The 27,928-nt window shown below is 37.4% G+C and overlaps 1 long non-coding RNA gene across 1 annotated transcript in view; it reads right to left on the reverse strand.

Moving 5' to 3' along the window:
- The window catches only part of LOC140621304 (uncharacterized), a 78,754-nt gene extending 51,288 nt beyond the window's left edge, over positions 1 to 27,466 (reverse strand). Inside the window, exons 1-2 of the long non-coding RNA XR_012021029.1 lie at positions 27,329 to 27,466; positions 14,577 to 14,673 (exon numbers count right to left, since the gene is read on the reverse strand). This is a non-coding gene — a long non-coding RNA (uncharacterized lncRNA). The remainder of the gene's footprint in view (positions 1 to 14,576; positions 14,674 to 27,328) is intronic.
- Positions 27,467 to 27,928: the final 462 nt, after the last annotated feature.

Here is a 27,928-nt window from a genome sequence, read left to right on the forward strand (position 1 = left end):
TTGAATTTATTGCCAATGTTACAAGCAGATTACTTTACAATAGTTGATTTGGATCTTCAGGAGCACTAAGATTTACTAAAGTGCCTTATTTACTCAGATACTTTTAAAATGTATTGTACTGGAGCACCTGGGTGGCTCAGGGGTTGATAGTATGCCTTCAGCTCAGGGTGTGATCCCCGGGGTCCGGGATCGAATCCCGCAACAGGCTCCCCGCATGGAGTCTGCTTCTGCCTCTGCCTGTGTCTCTGCCTCTCTCTGTGTCTCTCATGAATAAATGAATAAAATCTTTTTTAAAAATAAAATAAAATGTATTGTATTACCATGTTGAAATTCCATCTACTCAACTGAGCCAGGCAAGCAAAAACAAAGTGCCTAAGAGCCGCTCATAAATCTATAGCTCAATTTTGATCTTTAGGAGAAAAAACAAAATTAATAACACAGATTGCTCCAACTATTCTGCAGTACCCTCAGGATTTCAAACTTCCATACTATCAAACACCCAACACCACCACCACCAAACAGAATTCATTTGCTGGAGAGACAAGGGCAAGAGGGTAGGTTTCTGAGAGGTCATGTTGAAACATTCCATTTTCAAGTTTAACTTAACTCTTTTCTGAACTTCTGTTTATTGGCAAAATGAACTGAAAGCCCATTAAAGATTTTCTATCCTTCCACCTCTCCTGGTTATGAAACCTGGCTTTAGTCGCAAAGACAGATAATTCAGCCTGAAAGTCATCAAAAAAACAAAACCAAAATTACTTTTTTCATCTAGTACTTGTTACAGTATGTACTTCACTCCTGTTGATATGCTGATATGTTTTTTTAAAGGAAATTTTTCAAAAACCATGAAAGTACATATTATTATTTTTCCTCATTTATCACTTTTCAATGAAATATTATTGTACATTTTAGAGAACCCTAACTAGTTTCTTGTAGAAAGAAAACTTAAATATTTCTAGGTATGTTTAATGCTTGTTCACAGCAAATTTAAGATTTAAGACTTAATTTATAAGAATGAATAGTGCTTTGCCTGCTGAAAAAAAATAAACAAAAATGAGTGTTAACTGTAATTAAAATAGACTATAACCAAGCTAGTCAGGTTGCCATTTCAGAAAGTGGGTATCATCAGTGTCCTGTTAGGCCATTTTTCCCATTTATAGTAAATTTATATTCCTAATAAAATTAAATACCTAAATTGTATAACAAAATATTTTCATACCACTGAAAACCTCTTCAGCCATGAACTCAATAGGTTTTTATGATTTGTTGTGAAATTTTCACATAATTTGTTGTTTGTAAATGTAAGCTACAAGCTTCTTCACTGTTTTCACATTGTTAATAGTCTATTTGAGGATGCCTGGGTGGCTCAGTCAGTTAAGTGTCTGACTTCAGCTCAGGTCATGATCTCACGGTCCTGGAGTTGATTCCCACATCAGGCTCCGTGCTCAGCAGGGAGTCTGCTCATTCCTCTGACCCTCTCCCCACTCGCTATCTCTGTCTCTCAAATTAGTAAAATCTGTAAATAATAATAATAATAGTTTATTTGGGTGGCATTTTCTCTTTAAATTTTTTTCTCTACTAACCTGTCCTCTAAGTACAAATAGAGATAATCTCCTTGATTCTAAGATACTTTGCACACTTTACAAATCTAAAATGATAATATGGGGGCAGCCCCGGTGACTCAGCGGTTTAGCGCAGCCTACAGCCCAGTGTGTGATCCTGGAGACTGGGGATTGAGTCCCACGTTGGGCTCCCTGCATGGAGCCTGCTTCTCCCTCTGCCTGTGTCTCTGCCTCTCTCTCTCTCCTCTCTGTGTATTCTCATGAATAAATAAATAAAATCTTTTAAAAAAATGATAATATGCCCTGTTTCACATTCTCTCTGGCTCTATAAATCCTTCTTCATAATCCATCTCTAACATGGTTCCTACTGTGGTAAAGCTAACTGAAAATAAAGCAATGAATGAGCTAGCATTGAAATTTTAAGAACAGTAGCTATTATTGTATAACATCATGCAGAAGGGCAGTATCTATCATTTCTCATAGCTAAAAACCATAGGAAACCTCTTTGGAATCACTTACTGCGATTAACTCTCAACATTGTACTATGCTATTCTCAGCATTAGGAACAAGTTAATAGGGCCACTTGCCCAAACCCAAAGCATAAGATGTGCCTAGAATGTAAGACTGTGGTTAATAGTAGATGATGGGGAAAATAGACCAGAAAATGTCAGGACTGGGAGTTAGCTCAGTTGATAGGTATGGGAGTGTATGAGATACAGAAGGATGAAGGATGGGGTAAGGGGGCCACAGACAAGAGATCAACTCATCTAGAGAAATATCTAAAGGGAAAAAAAATCAAGAAATCAAAGTTTATTATCACCCAATAAAAAAAGACAAGAAGAAGATTCCAAGGGATCATATGGTAAAACAGAATAATAGCCTCCCAAAGATGTCCGTGTTCTAATCCCTAGGACCTCGAATATGTGACATTACATGACAAAAGGAATTAGGTTGCAGATGGAATTAAGATTGTTGTTCAGGTAACCTTAAAATAGGGAGATTTCCTGGATTATCTGGGTAGACCCTGTGTCATCACATGGATCTTTAAAAATGGAAAAAACAGTAGGAAGGAAATCAGAGAAAGAGATGTAACAAGGGAAGTGGAGTCAGAAAGATGTCATGTTGTTGGCTTTGAAGATGGAAAGGAGGCCCCAAGCCAAGGAATGTGAGCCTCTAGAAGCTAGACAAAGCAAAGAAACAAATTCTCCCCTAAAACTTCAAGGAAAAAATGTAGCCCTACCAACTCCTTGATTTTAGCCCAGTGAGATAAGAGTCAGATTTCTGACCTATACAACTATGAAATCATTAATTTGTATTGTTTTAAGCCACTAAGTGTGTGGCATTTCATTAGGCAGAAATAGAAAACTAACATGGAACTGTGCCCAAGAATTAAGGACAAATAAAAGGACAAACAGGGTGTTCAATAAATGTTTGTTGAAAAAATAAAAAAATAAGTGAATAAAGGAATATGGTGCAGATAGCAACCACATTCTGGGGCCCACTAAACACAAGAGTCTTTACCAGGCACCCAACATCATGATAACAAGTGATCTGGAGGCTCATTTTAACATCATCTCCTCTGAGCTTTCCCATTCAACTGAGTGTGGATAAAACATGTCTGATGAAGATTACACATTAAAAAAAAAAATGGAGAGGGGATCTGGGTTTGCTCAGTTGGTTAAATGACTGGCTCTTGATTTTGGATCAGGTCATGATCTCAGGGCCTGGAAACGAAGCCATTGTCAGGCTCCATGCTCAGTAAGGAATCTTCTTGAGATTTTCTCTTCCTCTTCCTCTGCCCCTCCACCCATTCACGTTCTCTCTTTCTCTCCTTCTCTTTAAAATAAATAAATAAACCTTTAAAAGGAAGAAAGAAAGGAGGGAGGGAGGGAAGGATGGACAGACTTAAACAAGTATGTGAAGAGTTGCTCAACATCACTAATCATCAAGGCAAGGCAAATCAAAACCACAATGAGATATCTCTGCACACCTGTTAGAATGACTACTATCAAAAAAGATAAGAAAGAGGTAGCAATGCTGGTGAGGAGGTAAAGAAAAGGGAGCCCTTATGCACTATTAGTGGGAATGTAAATTGGTACAGCCACTATGGAAAACAGTATGAAGATTCTTCCAAAACTTAAAAACAATGACTATGTGATCAGCAGTTCCATTTCTGAGTATATATCTGAAGAAAATTCAGTGACTACCTTAAAGAGGCATCTGCATCCCGTGTTCATTGCAACATTATTTACAATAGCCAAGATATGGAAACAACTCAAGTGTCTATCAGAATGGATAAAGAAAATGTGATACATATATATATATATATATATATATATGTATCACATTTATTATATATAATCTCCCTTACAGGTTTCCTAAAAGAAATATCGATTTGGCTACTGAGTGGCACATAGTCCCCCACTGCATATTCCCATAGACTCTCATGACATTTATTTAGTGACTGATATTTCCCAGTGTATGCTAAATCAGGAACTCTGGTTCAGTTCAAGAATCTAGAAGAGTGCCTAGAGAATCTAGAAAATTGATTTTCATATCAATACAAATCCACCCTTGCTGATTTCATGGGACCAAACAGGCTCTTCTGGGCTGCCACAAATGCTCCAAAAAGGCCGGCATAATGTCTACCTTGCTCATCACTGACTTCTCAACATTTGACATTGCACCTGACACAAGATGGGTGTCTAGCACATTTTCATGAAATGAAAAAAACTCAAAGACCAAATAATAAAATTTAGGTCTTTTTAAGACATTTATTCTTGTGTTCCAATTTTCTTTCTTATCAGCAAGATGAGTGTTTTCATTTCTGTCACCAACAGGTCAATATACTACTGATGTTCTCTTCAAAGTTAAAGTTATACTGCCTTTTATACTTTAATATATGAGTAACCTAAAATTATATGATGTCATATGTTTGTGTACATATAAGTATATACATACAATGTATCGGTCAGGATTCTCCAAAGAAACAGAACCAATTGAAGATGATAGATAGATGATAGATAGATAGATGATAGATAGATAGATAGATAGATAGATAGATGATAGATAATAGATAGATAATAGATAGATAGATAGATAGATAGATAGATAGATAGATAGTCATAAGGAATTGGTTTTTGTGAGAAGTACCACAATCTGTCATCTGCAGGTTGGAGACCTCAGAAAGCCAGTGGTATAGTTCCATTCCAAGTCCAAAGGCCTGAGAACCAGGAGAACTGATGGTGTAAGTCTAGTCCAAGGGCAGAAGAAGACCAATGTCTCAGGTCATCAGTCAAGCAGATAGTGAATTACTCCTTACCCTACCTTTTATTCTACTGAGGCCCTCAACAGATTGGATGATACTCACCCAACTTGGAGAGAACAATCTGCTTTATTCAATCTATGAATTGAAATGCTAATCTTTTTTGGAAACACCTTCAGAGATACACCCAGAAATAATTTTTAAGATATTTACCTGGGCATCTGATGATCCAGTCAAGTTGATACATAAAAGTAACTATCATACACATATACATATATATAATTCATTTTATTTTCAAATAGCCCTTATTTTACCAATGTATTTTGATTCTAGACTCATGGAATGCTCCTTCACTCTCATTTCTAACAATTTGATGAGAAAGAGAGCCAAATAAAACTATATTGCTTCTCTCTCTTGCAATATCACATAAATCAAAGCTCACTTACATCAATATTAACAAAAATTCACCAGTAGTACTCAAAAAGAGGGGAGCAGCAGAGTCTATATATCAACTTCCAAAGAAAAGGTGTCCAAGAAGAAGAAACTAAAGCAAAATCAAGTAGTACAGCATGGTGAGTCCTACTTTTACCCCTCCCATGCTGATCACAGACTAGTCAGTCATCAAATTCATGACATTTCTTACTAAATATCCTCCCTGTGTTCATTTTCTGTAGCTGCCATAACAAATTAGCACAAATTTAGTAGCTTAAAACAACACAAATCTATAACTCACAGTCCTCTAGGTCAGGTCTGGTGAGCTCAGCTGGGTCTTCTGGCCTGAGTTTCACAGACTAAGATCAACTTGTTGGCAAGCTGGACCCTTATCTGGAGGCTCTGACAAGGGAGTCTGTTTCCAAGCTCTTTCAGGCTATTGACAAAATTTAGTTATTCAGGCTGCAGAGGCAAGGTCCCTGTTTCCATGCTGGCTGTCAACTGAGAGCCTCTCTCAGCTACATGAGACCACCAGAATTCCTCATCATGTTGCCCTTCCATCTTCAAACCAGCCAGCAAATTCATGTTGAGTCCTCCTCATAGTTTGAATCTCTTGGACTTCTTTTTTTGCCACATCTCTTCTGCCTCCAGTTAGAAAAAGTTCTCTGCTTTTAAATGCTTATGTATTTATATTGGTCTATTTTGGACAATCCTGGATAATCCCCCTATTTTATGGTCATCTGCTAAGACGTCTTTGCCATGTAACATAACATAGTCGTAGGGTCCAGGGATTAGGGCATAGACATATTTAGGGGAGAGAGAGAGGTAAGAGGGACATTCTCTCAGTCATACCAACATTTAAAAGGAACTAATGCAAAGAGGTGGAGATATCATCTTTCCCTTCTTCTAAGGCAAGAATACTACAAATGATTTCTAGAGAGAAATTTGTGGAAAAATGTCAGAAAACAAGATCCAGAGCTACATATATCAAATTGAGGGTCTCACCTGAAATAAAAAGATATTCTCCCCCAGGAAAGGGAAACAACCCTCAGCCTGGTAGAGTGGATCCTGGAGGGCTCTACTGGCTTACACAATTTTGGACATGATACCAGAACTCAGGTGTTCCGATAATGGCTAGAGTTTAACTGAGGGCTCCTCTTGGCCACCATTGTGTTTTGGTACCACAGAAAGAAGAAGGATCACCAAAAACCCAGTACTCAAACTATGAAGCAGTGGAGGAAGTACATATGTCAAAGGTGAAGTGGAGAGAGAGGTAAGAATCCTCCCATACTCTACCAGATTAAATAAAATGTCGTGGCAGAGCCATGTAACCATGCATAAGCCAGAAAAAGGAATGGCATGGCATTCTACAAGCTACACAGAAGAAGTCTGCAAACTACACAGAGGAAGGATGAAAGAAAGAAAGGAAGGGAGGGAGGCAAGGGAGAAAGGACTAAGGGCAAGACAGGGGAAAAAATGGCATATAGAAGACAGGAAAAAATATATCTAACCTAAGGGGGAAAAAAATCCCCACAAGTGCTTTAAATTATTTAGAACATTTTTTTAAAAATTGCTCAAAGATAGATTTTTTTAAAAAGAAGAACATGAGGGATGCCTGGGTGGCTCAGTGGTTGAGCATCTGCCTTCAGCTCAAAGAGGGATTCCGGGATCCGGGAATCGAGGACTGCATCAGGCTCCCTGAGAAAAGCCTGCCTCTCCCTCTGCCTATGTCTCTGCCTCTCTCTGTGTGTCTCTCATGAATAAATAAATAAAATCTTAAAAAAAAAAAAAGAAGAAGAAGAACATGGGAATATTTCAGGTTAAATGAGACTATTTGAGGACTAAATACTATTATCAAAGACCTGATGGATAGATTTTGAAACGGGAAACTATTACACATGGATACAAACAGAATAACTGACATGAAGGAAGGATGGAGACAGTCATGCTGAAGACAGATGAAAAAGATACTAAAGCAATCAGAAGAGAAACTAAAAATGATGAAATCTAGGTAAACATAGTGTGGTGTAATTGGTGTCCGAAGCAGAACCCACCCCACCCCCCCGCCCACTAATGCTGAAGTAAAACTTTTGTTTTGTTTTGTTTTGTTTTGTTTTTTGAAGTAACACTTTTATTGAAAAAAAAAAACTCAGTGACCCTCATTAAAGATAGTAAAGCAGACTTTATTCAGGGCCATCATGACAAGCATCGGGACCACTACAATGAGATTTTACAGTGAGGGAGAGAGATTCGAATACAACACTACCAGTGGGAATTCATACCCAAGGAGCAGGATGGGAGTCGGTGGATAGAAAATTATTAAGAGGAAATATCAGGAGTGAGGAAAGATTCTGGTTAAAATGACCTGACAGGATTCTTTGCTGAAGACAGGCTAGGGTGATCAGACACTCCCAGGGGGAGAGGCAAGGGGATCCAGTTCAGACATTGAAGGTGTTCATATATTGAGGATAGGAATTCTGGTTAAACTAATTCAGCATTGTTGTTCTAAAACTGGATTTTAAAAGGAGGGGCAAAGATGGGTCTAGGAGAAGGTTTAGGAGCCTGGCTGAAGTTTGGCCAAGGACAAAGCCTGTGTCAATCCCCTATGCTCCTTGCCTCATCTTCCTACTAAGAGGAGGGAAGCTCTACTCAATCTCTAGGAAGAAAAAATGTGGAACAACAATTTCATCTTTCCTCTGTCCTTTCATTCCTTTTTCCCCAGGGACAGGGTGATTTATCTGACAGGTGAATTGAGAATAAGAGTGAAAATGGGTGGATGGGTACCCTTTGGCCCTCGCTTCTGGTCTGCCTATTTGTGGAGAGGTAGAGGCTGTCTGAGGGGCACAAGACAAGGTGAGTACATCTGTCTGATTCAGGAGGAATATCATAAATCCATTTGACCTCAGCTCTCAAGTCATATTTTCCAGTGATTCACTAATAATATTAAGTTCCATTAACCTGTCTTCTAGGTTTGCTTGCTTGATTTCAAATTTGAGAAAGAAATGGGTGATATTTCCCATCCTCCTAAATCCAGCAAAATATCTTCTATAAAAATATTCAAAGATATAATACAGAAAAATATTTCTAAAATGAAGAAAGAACTTCAATATGCCATGCAAAAGAGTGTGTGTTGTAGGGTGCCTAGGTGACTCAATCGGCTAAGCAGCTGGCTTTGGCTCAGGTCATGATCCCAGAATCCTGGGATGGAGCCCAAAGTCAGCCTCCCTAATCAGCAGGGAGTCTGCACCTCCTTCTCCCTCTGCCCTTCCCCCACACTTTTACTTGCTCCCTCTCTCATGCTCTCTCTTAAATAAAGAAAATCTTTAAAAAATAAAAAATTTTAAGAAGAAAGAAGAAGAGTGTATGTTGTTTCAGGTACATCTGTTGCAAACTATAGCTCACTCATAACTACCCTTTATAAATGATTGAATGTCAAAGAAAAATAAAATATTATTCATATATCCACAACAATGAAGCAGATCTATTAAAAGAGGTCATAGAAATCAGGCTGGGCAAGACTTCCTGAAGGCAACTATTCACAAAATCCTAAGGGAGGGACGGCATGCTCTGAGATACTGTTTAACAGAAGAAGCAAAACTCAAAAGCCTTTTTGTTTACTTCTGTGACATTAAACCTAGAAAGGCTTTCACATTCTTCTTGATTATATAAATATCTGCCCATATTGTTTTTTGAAATCTCCATGTTTCTCTTTTATATTTAAGGTTAATCCAACTGGAATTTATTTTAGTTATTAGGGAAGCAAGGAATGGAATTTAATCTTTTCCTAATTTTTTAGTGATCATCTCAAGATAATTTGTAAATGGTTATTATTCCTTACATTTGATTTGAAGTATCAACTTAATGAAGATAATACAAATATGATTTGAAAACTAGATGGGCCAGGATCACTATGCTAAATTCTCTTCAATACATCATTTATCTTAACTAATATACACAAATATACACGCATTTATTTTTGGACTTCAAATTGTGTTTCTTAAAAAAAAAAACAAATTGTGTTTCTTTAGATTGTGTATCCCTAGACTAAAAGTAAACTAAATTTATTACTGTACTTTTACAATATATTTTAATGCCAAGTTTAAATCCTATTCCTTAGGGGCACCTGGATGGCTCAGTGGTTGAGCATCTGCCTTCAGCTCAGGTTGTGATCCCAGGGTCCTGGGATGGACCCCCTGTGGGGAGCCTGTTTGTCCCTCTGCCCGTGTCTCTGCCTCTCTCCCTGCGTCCCTCATGAATAAATAAAGTATTTTTTTAAAAATCCTAGTTCATAATGGTCTCCTACCACACACACAATTATTCTCCCACCACACACACAATTATTCTATTTAAAGTTTTCTTTAGCTATTTCCTCATTAAATGAGTAAGTTTTAGGTGCATGAAATAGGATTAATCATAATTCTTGGTCAATCTTAGTTATTGGAATAGACCTATTTTTTTTTTATTTAGTTAACATTTATTCATTGATTGTTGAAATAGATACCCATTAATCCATCATCCATGGAAGACCTACCTGGCTCAGTCTGTAGAGCACACGACTCTTGACCTAGAGATTATGAGTTTGAGCCTCACATTGGACATAGAGCCTACTAATAAAAAAAAATAAAATAATTTAAGAAATTTTTAAAAATCTGTCATTAAAGCCAAGATCAGGAACATTAACATTAACTGACATTTTCCCATATCTTCTCCATTCTATTCTCCTGCTTCTCTTTTCCACACACACACCTGGAGGCAACCACTGTCCTCAATTTTCTGTTGACCATTTTCCCACTTTTTAAAATAATTTTTACATATCATATTTAACCAAACAATGTCTACTTTACTTGGTTTTTAATTTTAGAAAACATTACTTTTACAGATGACTATAGCATCATTTTGTCAAATCTGAAAAAAGTTTTTCAACTTTAACTGAAATGCATCACATTTATAAATGATTTGAGAAAAATCATCTCTATAATAATGAAATTTTAATTTATTAGTGGTTATTACCATTTTCATTTATAATGTCTCTCTCTCTCTCTCTTTCTCCTATTGATCTGATTGTTTTCTTTGTTTTGCTTCAGATTTGCCTAATAATTGACCCTTTCAATGGACTGTGTTCTAAATATATACCCTGGAAATTTGTTTTTAAATTAATAATTTTCTGCTTTAATCTTTTTTGTTCTATCCTACTGATATTCTTATACTCCTTATACTACCCTCTTTTAACTTCTTATATTAACTCAGCCTGTTTAATCTTATTTTTCTTCTTTAATAAATAACACATTTAAAAGCCTCAAGTGCAGTCTTATGATTCTGGCTGTCATGCTATTTTCATTATCTTATAATTGCAATTTTGTTTTACTCTAGACCTGGAAGCTACTCAGAATATTTTTTTTTTAATTTCCAAGTAATTGAATCTTTTTTTTTTTAAATGTACTTATTTACTTAAGAGAGAGAACATGAGCAGGAGAGTGACAGGAAAAGAATCCCAAGCCGACTTCCCATTGAGCATGGAGCCTGATACAGGGCTCCATCTCACTATCCTAAGATCATGACTTGAGCCTAAATCAAGAGCTGGACATTTAACCAACTGAACCCACCCAGGGGCCCCTCCAAGTAATTGAATCTTTAAGTCAAACTTATAGTGTTTATATTTCCTTTTTTCCTACTTACGTTCAGAGGTTGTGTACCATAAACTTCTGTTTTTTAAATAACATTTGGAGCTTATGTGTTCTAATATGTGATCATGCTTTAATGTTTTATGAATATGGTCTCTTTTTATAGAATACAAAATTTTCTAATATCTATGTTATTTAAGTGGTTATTAGTGAAAAAATAAGATATCTAGAATATGCTTCAAAATAAAACAGCAGGGACTCCTGTGTAGCTCAGTCAGTTAAGTACCCAACTCTTGATTTTAGGTCATGATTTCAGGGTTGTGAGATCCAGCCCTACATAGGGCTCTGTACTGGGTGTGGAGCCTGCTTAAGATTCTCTCTCTTCCTCTCCCTCTAACCCTCCCCCTCAAAAAAAAAAAAAAAGACACACACAACAGCAATAACTCATTAAATAAATATACACATCTACATAAACAGAGATAGGTGAAAAAGGGATGGCAAATGTGAATATTACCGTTTATCAATATAAATTGGTAATGCTTTTGCTTTGGATGCCAGCGTTCTTTTGGTTTGCATTGACCTTTGCTTATTCTTTAACTTTTAATATTTTAGGTGATTCTTCTTGAAGGTATCTTTTTTCAACATTATCTTGATGACTTTTAAAAATCCTACATGAGGGGCTCCCAGGTGATTAAGCTGGCTAAGCACCCAACTGGTGCTTTCAGCTCAGGTCATGATCTCATGGGTTGTGGGATCAAACCCAGAGTCGGGATCTGTGCTCAGCAGGGAGTCTGCTTGGGATTCTCTCCCTCTGCCCCTCCCCGACTCATTCCTTTTCTCTCTCTCTCTCTCTCTCTCCTTAAAAATAAATGAATCTTTTTAAAAATCCTACATGAACTTGTTGTTCTTTTAACAGAGGTGTTTAACCCATTTATAAATATTGTTATTAATTCTATCCTTTAATGTTGCTTTTTATTTATTTCTTATTTATATTCTTTACCATATCATTCAACTGTCTATGCTTGTCTTAATATATAGAAAAATATGTCCTGTTTTTAGAAATTCTATAAATAGTTATGTTTAAGTTGTTTTTAAATAATTTCTAATCTATAAATCCAAACTTCAGAATCAAAAGTGAAACTCATATATTCAGTCAACAAATATATATTGAGCCCTTACTCTATGCAACTACTGTGATAAAATTTGAAAACCCAGTGCCAAAAAAGATAAACCTAGACTTTGTCCATATGCAGCTTAAAACCTAGTTGAAATATAAGCAATATAAGTTGAACAGGTATTTACAACTCAGTATTTTAAGGACAATTAAGGGAAAGCAAAAGATGCTACAGATGCCCATAGAATTGACCACATCTTAACTAAAATGTTCAGAGAACATTTTATGAAAGAAGCTATGTCTAAGTGGAGACCATAAGACCAAGTGGGAGACAAAATCTTTTAAGCTATCTTATTCAATTTAGAAGATGTTTAATCCTCAGCCTTACTATCATTACTTGTTGGTTGTTATTAGTAATATCGTACATTTTATGGAGGCCTGGGTGGCTCAGTCAGTTAAGCATCCAACTCTTGGGTTCAGCTCAGGCAATGATCTCAGGGTCGTGAGATCGAGCCCCAATTCAGTCCATGGGCTCAGCATGGAGTCAGCTGGAGATTCTCTCTCCCTCTCTCTGTCTCTCACTCACAGGCTCTCTTGCTCTCTCTCACTCTCTCTCTCTAATAAATAAATAAATCTTTAAAAAATAACAACAATAATTATATCTTGCATTTTATATTTATTTTTGCAAGAACATCATGAAAGACATTCTTGTTGCCAGATTGAAAGAAAAATTTTTAAAATTCTATGTTACTGGACTTCCCTGCCACACCTGACACTGGAGGGCATCTCCCTGTGTCATTCTGTCCTCCTCAGTTGGCTTCCCTCAGTTGGCTCCCCTCAGTGGCTCCTCAATTGGCTTTTAAGACTCATGGTTTTTCTCCCTTTTGTCCCTCTACTTTATCCTCCTTCAATCACTTCTTAAGTAATGAGGTTCTCAGACTCTCAAACAAACCTCTCTTCTTAGCTCTTCCTCTCACATGAGTACTTTTCCTAAACAGATATTATATCATCTCCAGGACATCAGTTCATACCTATATGCCAGTAATTCCAAAATATATATACCTGAAACTAAAATGAATGCTCTGGGCTCCAAATCACTATATCTAATTGTGCATTCCTATCTCCAGTTGGATGTCCAAAGAGCATCTTAGTTCAGTGTGATCATCTTCTTTACAATATCCTCTTCATATATTCCCTGTGTTTTTCTCTTCTACCAAACTAGAAACCTAAGAATCATCTTTGACTCATTTTTCTCCCTGACCCACATGGTCAGGCATCAATTACTACTATTTCTACCTTTCAAATTTATAGCTTCTACTCTGGCTCCCTGCTACTGACTTAATTCAGGTTCTCATAATTTATCAGGTGGATTGTTGTCAAGGTCTTCCATTGGTCTACCCAATCCATTCATTAGATCCCTTCCTGAATTATTTCCCTAAAACACAAATATGATCATGCTACTTACACACTTACACCTTTCAATAAACCTTCACTGCCTTGAACATAACATGAAAACCCCTTAACCTGGTATGCAACATAGTTCCTGATCTAGCCCCTCCTAGTAATTGCAGTCTTATCACTACCAACTCATACACACAGGTTCACACAACCATTTTTCCTAACAAACAAGGCACTTTCTCTCTTTGCATATATAGTTCCCTCTAACTGGAAAAAAAATTCAAACCTTATATTTCCTTCTTTACCTGACCAATTCCCCTTCATCCTTTCAGATAGCTCCTACCCAGGAGTCTGTGTCTGACACTTCCATCCCCCAGTGAGGGTTTCAAATGTTTATATCACTGTTGTAATCAATTTTACTGGAATGGTTGTAATATTTAAAATTACTTCTCTGATATGCAACCAGGAATTCAATAAGGATAGGAATCATGTCTTATAAATCTCCCTGCCCCAAGAGCCTATCACCAGTGCTCTGTGATCAAGATACAGATATATAGATTTACATGAATGAAAACAAGTAGCTCAGCACAGATGTATTATAAGGACATACAGGAAAATGGCCTAATCATGAAAAATCTTGTATGTCAGATAAGGTCTTTGAAAGAGTCATCAGAGTCATTTTAACAGGAAATGATATGATCAAATGTACATGTTTAAAACCTCATCCTTGTGGCCATGTGGTGAATAGACCATAGAAGGATAGAACTGGAGGAAGCAAGAGCCTTTAAAATGGTACAATTATGAAAATCAAGTCGATGACAGTGAAGATGGAGGGTGGAAAGCTGATACAAAAGATATTTGGAAAGTAAAGTGAATTGAACTAAGTAGCCAATTAAATATAGGGGTTAATGGAGCATTTAGAACTGAGCATGTCCAAGCCCCCTGACTTGTGTGACTAGGAAGATGGGTCATTTATTTTGTAAATCATCAAATTATATTAAGCCTATACTGTAAACAGGCAATATGCCAGGTGCTAAGACCACAAGATAAATAAGCAACACACAGTCCGTGTCCTCCAGAGTGTGTAGTGAAAGAGACAATAATGTAATAAAACATAATAAATGTTATTATAAATTGATGGGGAAAGGTCCACTGGGGGGGAAAAAAAAAGAAACAGTGCTTACCTTTGCTTTGGAATGAATAGTGCATAAAACTAGTCAAACTCTAAGAAGAATGCCATAGCATCAACTGCAATAGGGAATTCTGGACATTTGGCAGAATCTGAGAAAAGAAGGCATAACAGTTTTCTACTTGAAGTCGAGATTGAGTGGCTTGTTGGCTAATTCAGGTGACCACCATTAGGCAGTCAGGATCCAGAGTTCATGGAAAAGAGCTCAGGAAGAGATCGCTTGCACCAGCATTATCACAAGGGCCTGTAGTCCTTTGCTGTAGCTACTGTATTGAATTACATAGTACACATGGTGAATGGCTTAAAACAAAGAAATTTATTCTTTGTACGGGTAGGGCCTCTCCTTTCTGGAAGTTCTAGAGGACAGTCCTTGCTTGCCTCTTCCAGCTCCTGGAGGCTGTCAATATTCCTTCATCTGTGGCCATGTTACTCCCTCTCTGCCTCCTCTACTGTCCTCTCTTGTCAGTCTCAAATCCCCCTCTGTCTTTCTCTTGTAAGGACACTTGTCATTTGATTTTAGGGCCACCTGGATAATACAGGATGATCTCCTCATGTCAGGCTACTTTGCCCAATTATATCTACAAAGACCCTTTTTCCAAATAAGGTAACATTCACATCTGGAGATTAGGATCTGGATATACTGGGGGAAGGGGACCCCATTCAACCCACTACAGGCATCCTAACCGACCTCTCTGATCTTGCCATTGCTTTCTTCAGTCAGTATTCAATACTGCAGCCAGAACTCAATATTTAAATCAGATCAAGACTTCTCTGCTCAGGTGCGACTCTTAATCTCAGGGTCATGAGTTTGCACCTCACATTGGGCATAGAACTTACTTAAAAACAAAAAACTTCTCTGTTCAAATCCCTCTTATTTGTTCCCACACCAAGTAACAGCTAAATGGCCTACCAAGCTAGGGTATATCTGTGCCTCCCCCCCCCATTACATCTCTGGCTTTCATTTCTTCCCTCTCTCCCCTAAATTCACTCCATTCCAGACACATCATCCTCCTTGCTATTACTTAACATGACAGACACACTTAATATACCATATTGTGATGGCTAATTTATGTGTTAACTCGGCAGGGCCATGGGGTGCCCAAATATTTGGTCAAAATTATTCTGAATATGTCTGTGAGGGTGCTTCTGGATGAGATTAACATTTTCTATTCTTTTCTTAATAACATTATTGTAAAAAAGACTGGCTAACGGTGGTTTTCAATAAAAACCTTTACAAGACCATTGCACCAAAAATATACAGACACCATTAAAAGTCTGTTATGATCATTTTGGTTTATTAATAGGTATGCAATCATGTCTCTGCCTTTAGGCTAAGATCAAATGATTAATAGGTATGCAGAAGGTTAAATTATACTTTCCAATAATGAAAAATGTTTACAATTCTAAGATACAGCAATTCATTTAGGACATGTCTATGTATCATATATGAGTGAAATCCTATGGTATTTGTCCTTCTCTGATTTATTTCATTTAGCATAATATACTCTAGTTCCATCTATGTCATTGCAAATGGCAAGATTTCATTCCTTTTGATGGTTGAGTAATATTCCATTTTATGTATATACTACTTCTTTATCCATTCATCAGTCAATAGACATTTGGGCTCTTTTCATTGGTTATTATTGATATGCTGGATACAAATATCAGGGTCATTATGCCCTTATGAATCAGCATTTTTGTTTTCCTTTGGGTAAATACCTAGTAGTGCAATTGCTGGACTGTAGGGTAGCTCTATTTTTAACTTTAACAAAAAAAAAAAAAAAAACCTTTAACAGTATGGGAAACTCCATACCATTTTCCAGGGTGGTTGCACCAGTTTGTTCTCACCAACAGTGTAAAAGGCATCTTCCCTGATATCTGTGGTCTCCTGTGTTAATTTCAGCCTTTCTGACAGGTGTGAGATGGTATCTCATTGTGATTTTGATTTGTATTTCCCTGATGATAAGTGATGTTGAGCATTTTTTAGGTGTCTGTTAGCCATTTATATGTCTTCTTTGGACAAATACCTGGTCATGCCTTCTGCCCATTTCTTAACTGGAGTATTTATTTTTTGGATGTTGAGTTTGATAAGTTCCTTATAGAGTTTGAATACTAGTCCTTTATCTGATATGTCATTTGCAAATATCTTCTTCCATTCTTTAGGTTGCCTTTTAGTTTTATGGACTGTTTCCTTTGCTGTGCAGACACTTTTTATCTTGAAATCCCAATAATTCATTTTTGTTTTTGTTTCCCTTGCCTCTGTAGACGTGTCTAGTAAAAGGTGCTCTAAGTGAGGTCAAAGAGTTTGCTGCCTGTGTTCTTCTTCAGGATTTGGTGGTTTCCTGTCTCACATTTAGGTCTTTCATCCATTTTGAATTTATTTTCATTTATGGTGTAAGAAAGTGTTCCAGTTTCATTCCTCTGCATCTCACTGTTGTTTTCCCAATACCTTTTGTTAAAGAGACCATCTTTTTTCCATTGGATATTCTTTCCTGTTTTATTGAAGATTAGTTGACCATAGAGTTGAAGGTCCATTTCTGGATTCTCTATTCTGTTCCAATGATCTATGTGTCTGTTTTTGTGCCAGTACCATACTGTCTTGATGATTATAGCTTGAAGTCTGGAATTGTGATGCCTCCCACTTTGCTTTTCTTTTTCAACATTACTTTGGCTGTTTGGGGGTATTTTCTGCTTCCATACAAATTTTAGAATTGTTTGTTATAGCTCCTTGAAAAATGTTATTTGATAGGGATTGCATTGACTGTGTAGGTTGGTTTGGGTAGTACAGACATTTTAACAACATTTGTTCTTCCAATCCATGAGCATGGAATGCTTTTCCATATTTTTATGTTTTCATTTCTTTCACAAATGTTCTATAGTTTTCAGAATACAGATCTTATACCTCTTTGGTTAGGCTTATTCCTAGGTATCTTATGGTTTTTGGTGCAATTGTAAATGGGATAAGTTCCTTAATTTCTCTTTCTGCTGCTTCATTACTGATGTAAATAAATGCAACAGATTTCTGCACATTGATTTTTTAATGATTTTTTAATTTACTTACTCATGAGAGACACACAGAGAGAGGCAGAGACATAGAAGGAGAAGCAAGCTCTCTGCAAGGAGCCCAAGGTGGGACTCGATCCCAGGGTCTTGGGATTATGCCCTGAGCTGAAGTCAGACAGACACTCAACTACTGAGCCATCCAGGTGCCCCCTGCACATTGATATTGTATCCTGTGACTTGGCTGAATTCACGTGTCAGTTCTAGGAATTTTTTGGTAGAGTCTTTTAGGTTTTCTATATATAGTATCAAGTCATCTGCAAATAGTGAAAGTGACTTCTTCCTTTGACTCCTTTTGGATGTCATTTTTTTTTTATTTTTTTTTAATTTTTATTTATTTATGAGAGAGAGAGAGAGAGAGAGAGAGGCAGAGACACAGGCAGAGGAAGAAGCAGGCTCCATGCACCGGGAGCCCGATGTGGGATTCGATCCCCGGTCTCCAGGATCGTGCCCTGGGCCAAAGGCAGGAGCCAAACAGCTGCGCCACCCAGGGATCCCTGGATGTCAATTTGAATACCTTTTATTTCTTTTTGTTGTCTGATCACTGAGACAAAAACTTCCAGTACTATATTAAATAGTAATAGAGAGAATGGACATCCCTGTCGTGGTCCTGACTTTAGAGGAAAAGCTTTCAGACTTTTCCCTGCTGAGGATGTATTAGCTGTGGATCTTTTGTAAATGGACTTTAGGATGTTGAGGTGTGTCCCTTCTACCCCTACTTTCTTGAGGACTTTTACCAAGAAAGGAAGCTGTATTTTGTCGAACACTTTTTCTGTATCTATTGAGAGGATCATATATGGTTCTTGTCCTTTCTTTTATGAATGTGGTGTATCATGTCAATTGATTTGTGGGTATTGAACCACACCTGCAGCCCAGTAATAAATCCCACTTGACTGTGATGAATAATTTTTTTAATGTATGATTGGATTTAATTTGCCAGTATCTTGTTGAGAATTTCTGCATCCATATTCATCAAGGATATTGGTCTATTCTCTTTTTCAGTGGAGTCTTTGTCTGGTTTTGAAGTTAATATAATGCTGGCCTCATAGAATGACTTTGGAAGTTTTCCTTCCCTTTCTATTTTTTGGCACAGTTTCAGAAGAATAAGTATTGATTCTTCTTTAAATGTTTGGTAGAATTCCCCCTGGGAAGCCATCTGGCCTTGGACTCTTGTTTTTTGGGAAATTTTTTATTACTGATTCAATTTATTTGCTGGTTATGGTTCTGCTCAAGTTTTCTACTTCTTCCTGTTTCAGTTTTAGAAGTTTATATGTTCCTAGGAATTTATCCTTTTCTTCCAGATTGCTCAATTTGTTGGCATATAATTGCTCATAATATTCTTATAATTTTTTGTATTTCTTCAGTGTTAGTTGTGATCTCTCTTCTTTCATTTGTGATTTTATTTTGGGGGCGTCCTTTCTTTTTTCTTTTTGATAAGTCTAGCTAGAGGTTTATCAATTTTGTTAATTCTTTCAAAGAGCTAGCACCTAGTTTCATTCATCTGTGCTGGTTTTTTTTTTTTCTTTTTTTCTTTTTACTTACGTATCACATACTTCTGCTCTAGTCTTTATTACTTCCCTACTTCTGCTGGTTTTAGGCTTCATTTGCTGCTCTTTTTCCAGCTCCTTTAGGTGTAAGGTTAGGTTGTGTATTTGAGACTTTTCTTACTTCCTGGAGAAGGCCTGTATTGCTATCTACTTCCCTCTTAGGACCACCTTTGCTGCATCCCAAAGGTTTTGGACTATTGTGTTTTCATTTTCATTTGGTTCCATTTATTTTTAATTTTGTCTTTAATTTTCTAGTTAACCCATTCATTCTTCATTAGGATATTCTTTAACTCCATATATTTGTGACCTTTAATTTTTTTTCTTGTATTTAACTTCAAATTTTATAGCATTGTGGTCTGAAAATATGCATAGCATGATCTCAATCTTTTTGTACTGGTTGAGGACTGATTTGTGACCCAGTATGTGATCTATTCTGGAGAATGTTCCACGTGAACTTGAAAGGAATGTGTATTCTGCTGCGTTAGGATGAAATGCCCTGAATATATCTGTTAAGCCCATCTGGTCCAGTGTGTCATGCAAAACCATTGTTTCTTTGTTGATCTTCTCCTTAGATGATCTGTCCATTGATGTTAAAGTGGGATGCTGAAGTCCTCTACTAGTATTATATTACTAGTAGTGTATTATTATCAATGAGTTTCTTTAAATTTGCTAATTTTTTAAAGATTGATTGATTGATTTACAATGAAATAGAGAGGCAGAGATGTAGGCAGATGGAGAAGCAGGCTCCCTGTGGAAAACCCAATGTGGGACTCCATCCTAGGACTCTGGGATCACACCCTGAGCTAAAAGCAGATACTCAACCATTGAGCCATCTAGGTGTCCCTAAGCTTGTTATTAATTGATTTTTACATTTGGATGCTTCAAAGTTGGGGGCATAAATATTTACAATTATTAAATCTTCTTATTGGATAGACCCCTTTATTATGATATAGTGCCCTTCTTCATTTCTTATAACATTCTTTGGTTTAAAATCCAGTCTAGTCTGTCTAATATAAGTATGGCTGACTATTCCAGCTTTCTTATAATATCCATTAGCATGATAAATGGTTTTCCAAACCCTCACTTTCAGTACGGAGGTGTCCTTGGGTCTAAAATGAGTCTCTTGGGATCCCTGGGTGGCACAGCGGTTTGGCGCCTGCCTTTGGCCCAGGGCGCGATCCTGGAGACCCGGGATCGAATCCCGCATCGGGCTCCCGGTGCATGGAGCCTGCTTCTCCCTCTGCCTGTGTCTCTGCCTCTCTCTCTCTCTCTCTCTCTCTCTGTATGTGACTATCATAAATAAATAAAAAAATAAATAAAAAAAATAAAAAAATAAAAATAAAATGAGTCTCTTATAAGCAGAATATCGATGAGTCTTGTTTTTTTTTTTTAATCCATTCTGATACCCTATGTCTTTTTATTGGAACATTTAGACCATTTACATTCAGAGTAATTATTGATAGATATGAATTTAGTGGCATTGTATTACCTATAAAATCAACATTTTAATACTGAGAGTGAGTAAGCAGATCATCCTCCCTAATATGGATGGACCTTATCCAGTGAGTTGAAAGTCTGGTAGGAAATATCAGAAAGGGAGACAAAACATAAAGACTCCTAACTGTGGGAAACAAACTAGGGGTGGTGGAAGGGGAGGAGGGCAGGGGGTGGGGGTGAATGGGTGACGGGCACTGAAGGGGGCACTTGACGGGATGAGCACTGGGTGTTATTCTGTATGTTGGCAAATTGAACATCAATAAAAAATAAATTTATTATTAAAAAAAGAAAGTCTGACTAGAACAAAAGGCTGATCCTCTCCTATGAGAGGGAACTCTTGCCTGACTGCCTTTGAGCTGGGATATTGGCTTTATCTTGCCTTCAAACTCAAACTAAAACATAACTCTTTCTGGGACTCAAGCCTGCCAGCTTTTGGACTGAGACTATACATTTGGCTTTCTTGGTTCTTTTTTTTTTTAAGATTTTATTTATTTATTCATAGAGACAGAGAGAGAGAGAGAGAGAGAGTCACAGAGACAAGCAGAGGGAGAAGCAGGCTCCAAGCAGGGAGCCCCACATGGGACTCGATCCTGGGTCTCCAGGATCACACCCTGGACAGAAGGCGGTGGTAAACCGATGAGCCACCCAGGCTGCCCAGCTTTCTTGGTTCTTAAGCCTTAAGATGCAGATTGGAACTAAACCAGGTCTCCTTGGTTTCCAGCTTGCTGACTCTTCTAGAAGATCTTAGGACTTTCCAGTTTGCATAATCACATGTGTCATTTCTTTATAATAAATATATATGTATATACACACATCCTATTGGTTTGTTTCTCTGGAGAGTCCTAGTACACATCCTTAACCTATTTATCCTGTTTATCGTCTGTCTCTCACTAGAATGTAAATATCATGAGGTCAGGAATTTTTCTGTCTTGGTCAGTGGTCACTTGGTCACTTTTAGAGCCTAAAATATTCTGGCACATTGTATGCATTCAAAAAATCTCTTATTAGATTGATTCTTGGGTGTATATAGATCTGAGAATACTCAGAAAAACACTACATTTTCCTTTCAGTTTAAGTAACATAATACACAATATTTCTTATAATTTTCAGTGGATTCTGGTTCACCTAAAATATCAATGATATTTGGCAGAAGAGTGAAGAGTCATAAGAAAAGAATTAAAAGCACAGTATAATTTCAAAGAAAGACAGGGAAATTTTAAATCATACAGTATCAAGGAGTTAAATATCCAACCAAAAGAGGAAGGGACAGATAAGAATATCTTGTGAGAAGAAAGTAAGTCAAAAATGGAATGTAACTGATAAGAAGCTTGAGATCAAACTCCAGAATCAAATATGTTTACAAAGAAGTTAATTAAAAGCTTCTGTAAATGTGTGTGCATAATTGTATTTTTAGAGCACTTTTTCTGAAAGCTTTCTGATGTATAGACTATGAGGATTGTATTAAGAAAGAATATACTATTTAATTATATCACTTAAAAATGTGGAAGTTGCAGCTTCCAGATGAAAACTGTTGATTAAACATACACATTTACTTTTCTCCCCACCACAAATCCCTTAGAAATGACAGGATAAAAAAAATATTAATAAATAAGGCTTGGACAGAAACAATGAGGAATTCCTTAAAGATATAAAAGAGTTTAGATGGGTGTTGAAACTCAAAAACCATATGTCCTCCAAGAGAAGATATCAACAAGTGAGGGTTTGCTCAAAAAGTGAGGTTGTTTTTTGCTTTTTGTTTTCAGGAGAAATCTTGAAAAAAAAAAAAAGAAAGAAAGAAAGAAAGAAGGAAGGAAAGAAAGAAAGAAAGAAAGAAAGAAAGAAAGAAAGAAAGGAAGAAAGAAAGAAAGAAAGAAAGAAAGAAACCCTAAAAGCAGAGGCAGCAAAACCTGAGCCATCTAGTAAGCTGTAAATTGGCAGGTGAGATTAAAGCCCCACAAGATTCCATATTCAAGGTGAAGTGAGGTACACATTAGTCTCTATCTGCCAAGGCCCTCATACACTCAAAGAGCATACAAAACTCCAGCTGAGAGAACAGGAGGGGACTATTAATTAATAAGGGATTTCAATGAATTTCTGGAAGACACAAAGCATGAGGAGGAATAGTTATTGATGATGTAGAACAGAGCAAGTTGCAGCCTAAAACACACAGACAAAAGCTATACCAATGGAAGGAGACTGGTCTGCTGGCGGAAGTGAAATATGGGCTGAAGCATAAGAGGTTGCAGAGGAAATAGTCCTTTCCTGACAGCCACATGTTCCTCCCAAAGGAAGAAAAAATGGGGAATTCTTCTCTTTAAAAATTGAATTAATTCTAGTTAAAAAAAAAAAAATGAATGAATTCTTTGGGAGAATGAAGGCAGCTGGGGATCAGTACCTCAAAAATCCCCCTCCAGATTCCCTAAAGGAAAACCTTTAGGTCCCACTCATGTTTGCAGACCCTATAGTCAGCTTTTCTATTTTCTCACTTCTATTTATTTTTATTTTTTATTTTAGAGAGGGAGTGGAAAGGGGAAGAGGGAGAAAGAGAGAGAGAATCTTAAGCAGGCTCCACTCTCAGCATGGAGCCCACCATGGATCTCACGACTCTGAGATCACGACCTGAGTTCAAATCGAGCCAGATGTTTAACCAACTGAGCCACCAACATGCTCCAATTCACTTTTAAATAAGAATGGAGGTTAAGCCCGGGTGGCTCAGCGGTTTAGCACCGCCTTCAGCCAAGGGCCTGATCCTGGAGACCCGGGATCGAGTCCCACGTCTGGCTCCCTGCATGGAGCCTACTTCTCCCTCTGCCTGTCTCTCTCTCTCTCTCTACTCTCTGTGTCTCTCGTAAATAAATAAATAAATAAATAAATAAATAAATAAATAAATAAACAAATAAGGAAAACCAAGGATCACCAGACATTTGTGGGAGCGGGGGGCAGGTGGGGAACAGTATACTAACCACAAAATTTCCTCAAGGAAACATAAAATGCAAACAAAACAAAACACAATAAAGAACCTAGAAAAATCATAATTAGTACCCTCAGAAAAATTAAACTAAGATAAAAAAAACCTAGATTTTGCCTAACTCTGAAGCTTAATCAATACCTAGGGCCTTCTTAAAAATACAAAATCAAATACAAAATCAGAATGTAAAATTAGGTACAAAAAAATAAATATTTATATATGAAAAAATATCACAATTTAAATTACAGAAACTTAGAGGTCCTAGTCCCTTTCTTTTGAGATCTACTTAGCCAGAAACACTTTCACAGCAATGCTTCCTGATTGTAACCTAGCTGTACCTTCCCACTGAGAACACTCTACTACTCCCAGAAACTTCTGGTGGTGCTCAAGTATGGAGTCATGAGCTCCGTGGCAAATCTACTCTGGCACACACAAAAATGGGGGAGGTGGAGAAAGAGAACAAGAAGTAGCATTTTCAAAAGTTACTGCCAAAAAACAAACATCAAGAAAAGTTCTTAGAGATATAGCTGAATATATCTCAAAAAATAAGACAGAGGGCCTCCCCCTCCAGAAAAGACAGAAAAGATTAGACACAAAAGAGGATGAATCCAGGTGGCCCATCATCAGAACAACAAAGGACCCGAGGAAAAAGAACAAGACAACAGCCAAAAATTAATGAGTAAAGACTGTCACCTGTACATATTATAGTGAAATTTTAGAATGCAAGAATTAAAGATTCTAAATGTTCCCAGTTAGGGGGCAAAAAAGGAAAAAGGAAGCCACATACAAAAGAACAAGGATCAGTTCAACATATTTAGAGTACAATGAAAATATGGTCTTCAAAGTTCTAAAGCAAGGATTGACAAACTCTATCCTGTGGGCCAAATCCAGCCTGCTGCTTTTTTTGAAAATAAAGTTTTACTGGAACACAGCCAGGCTCATTCATTTACCTCTTGTCTGTAGCCTCTTTTATGCTACAAAATGAGTTGAGTAGTTGCAACATAGGCTCTGTGGCCCACAAAGCCTAACATATTGATGATCTGGCCCTTTTCAGACATTTGCTGACCCTTGCTCCAAAGGAAAATGATTCTCGCAACCTGGACTCCTACAACCTCCCAAATCATCATGAAAGCCTGAGCATGTAAATATTTACATGCATGGAAGAGTTAATGAATTAGTCTATCATGCACTTTTTAGGAAGTTATAAGAGAATGGAATACACAGAGCAGGGACAGAACACAGGAAAGGAAGGAACATGATCCAGGAAACAATGGCTCTAACCCAGCAGCGCAGGGAGAAAGGTGTCGGGATGACAACTATACCAGGAGTCAGGGACACTTCGACCCAACCACACTGGGAAGGCAAAAGAACCATGTCTTTGAAACAGAACTTGACAGAGCACACACCATGCTCTGGAGATTGGGCTGGGGGGAAATGAGGCTGCGGGGGAAGCAAAACCATTTGAGGAGAGAACTCTATTATCTCTATAAATGTACAGTAATAATGTAAATACTGAATATTGCATTTCAATTTGAGGCATCAATTTGTAAGCAGACATGAAAGATTTAATCACGGTTGCAAAACAGAAAGTAAATGTCATTATTCACTACAGTGTATAAGTAAAAATACAGATCAAAGAAGTTGAAAGGTTAAGGGGAGAGGAGACAAAGGAAAGGCCTCCTCTCTCGTTGTATTATCCTCATTCTACAAAGCGGAGCATGGCTCTGATAGAACAAGCAATAAGGGGTGTATGGTACCGAATCAGAACGCAAAAGTGACAATGGAATCACATGGAAAAGACAGGAAACAGGGAATGTCTGGTGTAGAGGAGCTAAAATGTCCAAATCTGATCATGTGAAGGATGATGTGATATGACTATGTCACTCAGAAACACGGTTGAAACCGCTTGGAAAAAACAGGGAGACGTGTTTAGAATGACTCCCTGGAGGGGTGCCTGGGTGGCTCAGACACTTAAGCATCTGCGTTTGGCTCAGGTCATGATCTTGGGGTCCTGGGATTGAGCCCTGGTGGGACTCCCTGCTCAGCAAGGAGCCTGCTTCTCCCTCTGTCTCCGCGGCTCCCCCTGCTTGTGCGCTCTCTCTGTCTCTTTCTCTCCATCAAATAAATAAATAAAATCTTAAATTAAAAAAAAAATTGGCGGGGACACCTGGGTGGCTCAGCGATTGAGCATCTGCCTTTGGCTCAGGGGATGACCCTGGGGTCCAGGATCGAGTCCCACATCAGGCTTCCTGAATGGAGCCTGCTTCTCCCTCTGCCTATGTCTCTGCCTCTGTGTATGTGTGTGTGTCTCTCATGAATAAATAAATAAATAAAATATTTTTAAAAAATAAAAATAAAAAGATTAAACAATTTTTAAATAGCTCCCTGGGAAGCAGAAGAGGGAGTGGGAGGCCTGGGGCAGAACTGTTGTTTTGAACTTGAAGTCTCTGCATGTGATCTTGTTTAAGCGATGTGCTTGCTAAATGTTTAAATAAGTCACAAAGTTATTAGTAACTTTCATATTGAAATGAGAGAAAATGAAATGAGATGATACGAAATGAAATGAACTATGTACAGAATAGATTCACCCCTGCCACCCTCAGGGCAGCTGACTGCCACAGTTGCCTCTGGGGTAAGTAAAGCAAATTCATCCCAATATTGCTTCATTAACCCTTTCTGTACTAGAATTATTAAATATGTTATATAGTGTCAAATATATATTTTTCTCAAATGTGTATCTTTTTTATATAAAATATATACTCAGCTATATGGGGCTATAATTATTTAATTTATGTATGTATACATAATTTATATATTTTTAAATATATATCATATTTATTGATTTAAACATCTCTAGGTGGGTTTTTTTTTGAAGAAATGGAGAAAAGAGGAAAAAATATATATGCAGTCTTTTATGCATACCTATATTTAATATTTTGTATGGTCTTCATCTTTCCTGTGGATCTGAGTTACAATCTCGTGTCATCTCTTCCCCTTCTGGTGGACTTCCTTTAGCATGTCTTGCAGTAAAAAAAAAAAAAAAAAAAAAAAAAACTGCTAGCAATGAATTCTCTTAGCTTCTGTTGATCTGGGAAAGTCTTTATTTCACCTTCATTTTGGAAGAATATTTTTGTTGGCTATAAGCAGGTTTGTTTTTCTTCAGCCCATTTATTGTCGCTTCACTGCCTCTGAGTCTCTGATGAGAAGCCAGCTGTTTACAACAGTATTGTTAATGCTCTGTGTGTGGGGAGTTGTTTTTCTCTTGCTGGTTTCAAGATTTCCCTTTAATTTTTGGCTTTGGGATTATGACATGTCTAACTGTGGCTCTCTTTATGTTTGTAATAGTTGGGATTCACTGAGATTCTTAGATATGTAGGTAAAAGATTTTCATCAAATTTGGGAAGTTTTTTTGTCTATACCCATCTCTCTTTCTTTCCTCTCCTTCTGGGACTCCCACTGTATGTATATTATATACTTTATGTTGTCCTAATGTTTCCTTTTTCTTCCATCTTTTTCTCTATACTTTTCTGATTGAATTATTTCTATTGATCTTCCTTTAAGTCTCATTTTTTCCTCCGCCATCTCAAATCAGCCATTGGGCCTATCTAGTCAGTTTTTATTTCAATTAAGTAGTCCCCCCAACACCACTACCACCACCATCCACAGCTTCCTCACCATAGTTTCAGTTACCCACGGTCAACTGCAGTCCAGAAGTAGGTGATCCTCTTTCTGATGTATTGTCACATGGCCATAGTAGCCCAACACTATGTCACAATGCATGTGTCATTAACCTCACTTCATCTCATCACAAAGGCATGTTATCACCTCACATCATCACAAGAAGAAGGGTGAGTACAGTGCAATAAGATATTTTGAGAGACAGAGAAAGAGACCAAATTTACACAACCTTTATTACAGTGTATATCATAATCGTTCTATTTTGTTATTGGTTATTGTCCTTAATCTCTTACTGTGCTAATTTATAAAGTAAATGTTGGGGCACCTGGGTGGCTCAGTCAGCTAAGTATCTGCCTTTGGCTCAGATCAGGGTCCTAGGATTGAGTCCCAAGTCAGACATCCTGTTCATTGGGGAGTCTGGTTCCCCCTCTCCCTCGGCCCCTCCCCACCTCATGTGCTTTCTCTCTCTCTCTCTCTCTCTCAAATAAATCTTTAAAAAAATTAAAAATAAAGTAAATATTATCATAGATATGACTATATAGATAAAAACATGGTGTATATAGGGTTTGGTACTACCCAAGGTTTCAGATATCCACT

The sequence above is a fragment of the Canis lupus genome, chromosome 30 (genome assembly GCF_048164855.1).
Source record: "Canis lupus baileyi chromosome 30, mCanLup2.hap1, whole genome shotgun sequence".
NCBI lineage: Eukaryota > Metazoa > Chordata > Mammalia > Carnivora > Canidae > Canis > Canis lupus.